This window comes from Cupressus sempervirens, chromosome 7 (genome assembly GCF_028749045.1).
Source record: "Cupressus sempervirens isolate cs-2001-9-10 chromosome 7, ASM2874904v1, whole genome shotgun sequence".
Classification (NCBI taxonomy): Eukaryota; Viridiplantae; Streptophyta; class Pinopsida; order Cupressales; family Cupressaceae; genus Cupressus; species Cupressus sempervirens.
In genome coordinates, this window is record NC_143124.1 from 803,691,362 (window position 1) to 803,697,361 (window position 6,000).

The window sequence follows — 6,000 nt, forward strand, 5'->3', positions numbered from 1 at the left end:
ACTAAATATGCAAGATGCAAGCTACAACTAGAATGAAAGCTAAACTAAAATGTAAAATAAATATGCATGCACAACAAAAACTAAGATGCAATACAAGATGTAAATCTTACCAACTATCAAATCACTAAGATGCAACCTATGAACTCCATATGAAAATGTATCTATAATGCAAGCTCTCAATATGGTGATTCTAGACTCAAAGCGACGACATATCAATGCAATCCAATAATCCTCTATATGCAATGCTTGAGACAAGGCTTCTATTTAAAGACTCTCAGGAAACATCTAGAGGGTGTCTAGAAGATAAGGATAAGGATAAGGATAAGGATTAAGCACCTTATCTCCTTATCTCATATCCTTAGTTGGGAGGATAAAATGATGAGGTGGCACATGTGTGTAGAAAGTTCTCAAGTCGTAGACACCATGTGCTTAAAAGATGTGATGACAACTCATATGAATGCACGTACCTCTAGGTGGTTTGAATAAAGATTAAATTAAATAAAATTTAACTTAATCAAGGTCTAGAAGAATTAATGGAAAATGGAGGATTTTAAATAAATAAAATTTATTTAAAAAAGAAAAATGTGGAGAATCATGTGTTAATTAAAATTAACACATTAGAGCTAGGAAGTATTTAAATTAAATTTAAATACTTAGACAAAAATGAACTTATTTAATTAAAATAATTTAATTAAATAAGTAGAGGAATGTGACTTTTAATTAAATTAATATAGTCATTCGGGACAATTTTTAGTGTATACATTTTGCCCCTCTTTGATGTGATGTCAGCACGAAATCATATCAAAGAAAATATAATGCGGGTTGCCCCAGAGAAAGAAGGAGAATCCTAATGCCCCCTCATAAAAATTGTGCAAAAAATACAAATTTGGGCAATTTGCGTGAAAAGGTTGCGGAACAGAAAGAAGGGAAAGAAAGAAATGAGAAAAACAAGATGAAGATATGGAGAAATCATGAGACAGACACGGTGCAGAGCGGAGAAGGGCACAAATGGGGTCCACAGGGCCTACATAAACCGCCAAGGGACCCATAGGAAGGTCATTGTCACACCACAAGAAGAGCATCTAGAACAGCTATAGACCCGATCGAGAGATTGCAGCTTGGTGAGCACGTTTGGGAGCACCAGAGGCCAACCGCGATGGGGGCATCGGTGAGTCATCTGATCCTCCTGGTAATTTGATAGGTAGATTAGGTTAAATGCATTTATGATGCCATAAATGTGGCAAAAACCTATCCCGAGAGGAGACGACAGTCTCCACCTTGTCGTTTGCGCAGACGACAAAAAAAGGGATACCGCTACGACAAGACCAACAAAGACAATAGACTATAGTCTGTCGTCTGCGCAGGGGATAGTGGCATCAAAGATGATAGAACTTTTCATGTCATCTTTGAGAGCAAAGCAGAGACGAAAACATGGGTTTTGCGTAAGCGCAGACTAGCGTCTCCGTGAATTGGCGTCTGCGCTGATCAGCGTCTCCGCCGATCAGTGTCTTCACCGGACACAACAAAAATAAGAAATGGTGAGCATAAAATGCCCCATTCTGAAAATGAAGAGACTGACTTACTGCATGTCCATGCTGCAGAAGGGCATAGTGCTTTTTAGGTCACGAGAGCACTATCCACCGACTATGGTGATACAGGAGAGACTGACAGACGCAGATTGGAGACACGTGCGGCTGTGTGGACTGAAGCATGTCCACGAGTGGCCAGACTTGATAGCTCACACAACATAGCTATCAGCTCTCATAGAGCGATGGCATACACCCACAGGGAGCTTCCATCTACCGACAGGGGAGGCTACCGTCACTCTCTTGGATGTACGACAGATCCTGAGAGTGCCTATCAGGGGCACATATCTAGAGTATGTAGTTGACGGAGCTGAGCCCCTCCTAAGAGAGTGTTTTGGTAGGCGACGATAGAGACTACTAGTACAACGATCCTGGTTATCCTGGCAGGGAGCCCTGGAGCAAAGACTACCGAGACTGGCAGTATATCTAGCCTCTTTGATATGGCGGATGCTACCAGATCATGCAGGGCATGGGTGGCCTATTGGCTAGGCACGGGTGTTGAGCACCCTATTACAGGAGGATGGCAAGGTCTACTACTGGGGACAGACCATCTTAGCAGAGTTATATCATGATTTACACATGTGTGCATACCGGACACAGCGCACTATGGGACCAGGTCTGACACTACTAATGGTTTGGTCTTGGGAGCACATCGGGGTTACTCGACCCCTCACACGGAGAGAGACGAGGTAGCCTGGAGAGCCATACGCATGCAGATATCGGCCGCCTATCCAGTATACATTGACAGAGTCAGTGGGATTCTGGCGCAGGTGCCTAGACGAGATCATCATGTTTGACTGGACTCCTTATGATGGAGTGGAGCACTGGGGGATAGTACAGGCAGTAGGGGTTGAGGACGATATGGAGGATCAAATGTACCTCCCATTTACTTAGACCGATTATTGGATTATTGGTCGGTCCGCGCATGTGATTATGCGATATATGCCTTCTCGAGTGCAACGGTAGTTTGGGCGTACCCAGGATGTGGTTCCAAACAGATTCCTTTATCTTGTAGTGACCTGTGAGTATGGCCGGCTGTGGGGTCGGGGGAGGACACTACAATTTGACCGGGCATCATGGTTACTGCTGGATAGAGTGCCATGGGTTCATGGTCAAGATAGGGGAGATGCTGGTATGACACCGGCATATGCGCAGTGGTGGGCAACACACTAGCCAGTCAGACTGACAGTGCCTGGAGTAGTGCCACCAGCAGAGCAGGCACGGGGAGAGGGAGATGGTGCAGGAGATGGGGGATAGGCTACTATGGTAGCAGTACTAGCTCAGGGAGCACAACAGGGACCACATGGTCGCAGGGCAGTTGCTAGGAGGGGTGCCGTAGTGGCACAGGTGCCACCATAGATGGATCCTCAGATACAGGCACAGGTACCACCACAGAGGGGACTTGAGGTGCAGGAACAGGCATAGGCACAGGTACCCCCACAGAGGGGACCTGAGGTGCAGGCATAGGCACAGGCACAGGTACCCCCATAGGCACCTCCACAGAGACAGGTACCAGGAGAGGGGCCGGACTGAGCGGGATAGTCTACGGACAGAGGTTGCCAGGTTATAGGCAGAGGTACAACTGTAGAGAGCCAGAGTAGATAGCACATAGGAGGCACTAGCAGCCTTACAGGCATGAGTGGATGCTAAGGATTTTGCAGGTATGGCTGTGCGTGTTGATGTTGAGGAGCGAGCGAGGTTACAGGGAGAGGTGGCTACCTTGCATGTCGAGCGAGCGACATATCAGGCTCAGGTCGATGAGTACTGCAGGAAGCGTGGTATAGTGAGGCAGATGGTTACGCCGGGGGCCACCATGATAGTGATGCAGGAGGCCATCTCAGCCAGGTGATATGAGGCACGGGCAGTATGAGAGGCAGCCTATTATAGGTCACTCTATCATGATGCCATACCTGCCGACCAGCGGCAGCCTAATTTTGAGAGAGGGGCTAGTTCCTGAACCACAAGTGGTAGGACTAGATCAGAGCAGTCAGTAGGGCAGAACCGACCACCTCGAGGGGGTGACACAGGAGGAGCAAGACCTTCATAGCAGGGCTCCTGGATTTTGTATAGATATCCGATAGTTTGACAGATATGTGCAGATGATGCATTTGTACTATATGATTCCATATGTATTTGGACTATACAGACATTAATTCTTTTGTGATATATATACATGACATGAGTTGATGATTCTATATGTGTATGAGTATTTATGATGCATATGTATGGATTTTATATGATGCTTATGAGACTGACGTTTATGATGCAGGATGTGATGTATCTTTTCTAGTTACTATATGATGCTTAACACGTGTGATGCATATTGGCTAGCGATTATGAGACTTATGCATTATGATATGTATGTGCCCCTAAAGGTAATGATGATGCTAGATGAACTAGAGTATCTAATGAGCACTAAGAAACTTAATTTGACAAATAAACTAATGGAACCTATACTGAACCATTAATGTAACTAGAACGGATGAAAAATGAACACTCCATCTAAAGATGCAACCTAATGAACATTTGTCAAAATCATCATCCATAAAGATCCAGGAGCATAGCATAGGAGGAGGACATAAATAGAACCTTGTCTCAAGCACGACTCGAATGAAACCCTAGACTACATGGACCCTAACTAAGTGAAAACAAGGGATTCTATTGTGTTTATATGGAGAGCACACCATTATTTTCATTTTGCAAAAGAGTGTATGCATTATATGCTATAGAAGCATAAACGTTCAAAGCCCCTTTGCGTAATTGCCCCCATTGCGGCAGGCATTAATATTCGAGACATACACATAGTAAAACCATAAAGGACATAAAGAAAATATGACAAATCAAACAAAAGAGACTTCATGACCAAGTAGTCATTTATCTCACAGTTCCTGCCAAGAGCCTTAAGTCTGGAAAAGTGAAAGTCCCCATATCGCCTACAGGAAGAAGTCAACCTACGGGGAAATGTTGAATCAAGTGTTTTGTGATAATGTGATTGTGTGATTCCGGCAGGGGTTTGTGAAATGAACAAACTTATCGAATCATAAGCCTCCAAAAAGTGATTTTATGTGTATCCAAGTGTGGTTACTATCGTAAGAGTGTGCAGCAGAATGCGATTAAACAACCATTTGATAGGAAGCATGCAAAAATGGAAATGGAAAATGAGGCCTTGCAGACAAGAGGTCTTTTGTTGGATTGAGCAATGAGAAAAAAATTAAGTACTACTCTGCACAAATGGAAAAGGGAATAATGGTGGGACATGAAAGGAAGGGCTTGGATAGACAAATGGATTGCCGTTTTTTTTTTTTTTTTTTTTTTTCAGAACTTTTAAAGATTGTACAAGATCTACAAATACTCAAGCATAAAAACGCTCAAGATGTCAAATATTTATAGGTTCAGGGATCGGATCCCCCTCAGGTGTAGCAATCTGATATACCCTAGAACCATACTTGGCTGTAACAACGAATGGACCTAGCCAATACGATTCTGGAGATTCCTCATATTATGTTGTAACACTAGATCACCCAGTTCAAATTCTCTCGGCTGGACCCTCTTATTATATTGTAATTGGAGGTGATGTTGATACACGCGGAGGTGGTTAAGGGTGCGGAGGCATCTCTCATCAAGGAGTGCCAACTCTTGGAAGCGAGCAACTCGGTATTCTTCATCGGATATAAGGTTTTGTAGAGAGACTCTAAGGGAGGGTAACTCAATTTCAATGGGTAAAATGGATTCAGAACCATAAACAAGGGAGAACAGAGTGGCTCCTGTAGGGGTACGGATGGAGGTTTGATAGGCCCAAAGTGCGGGAGCAATCTAGAGATGCCAATTACGGTCAGCTGCATCAACAATTTTCTTTAGGATTTTTAGGAGGGTTTTATTTGTGGCTTCAGCTTGGCCATTGCCTTGAGGGTAGTATCTGGTAGAGAAATGATGGGTTATTCCAAATTTTCGGCATAACGTGGCTACCTCTTGGTTTTTAAATGGGGTTCCATTATCCGAGATAATATCTTGAGGTATACCAAAGCGGCAAATAATAAAGTTTAGGATAAATTTAGAAATTTGCTTACCGGTGATGTAGGTTAAGGGAATGGCTTCAACCCATTTTGTGAAATACTCAGTTACAACAATAATATACTTGTGGCCATTAGAGGAATTAGGATACACTTGACCAACAAGATCAAATCCCCAGCGGGAAAAGGGCCATGGTGTGATGGTAGGTTGCAAGTCTTGGGTGGGAGCGTGTATCAAATTGCCATGCTGTTGACAAGGGATACATCTTTTCACAAAATGATATGCATCTACTTCCATAGTGGGCCAATAATAACCTGTCCTAAGAAGCTTTTTTGCTAACATAAAGCCACTAGAGTGGGCACCACAAATCCCTTGGTGAACCTCTTCTAACACCGTTTTGGCT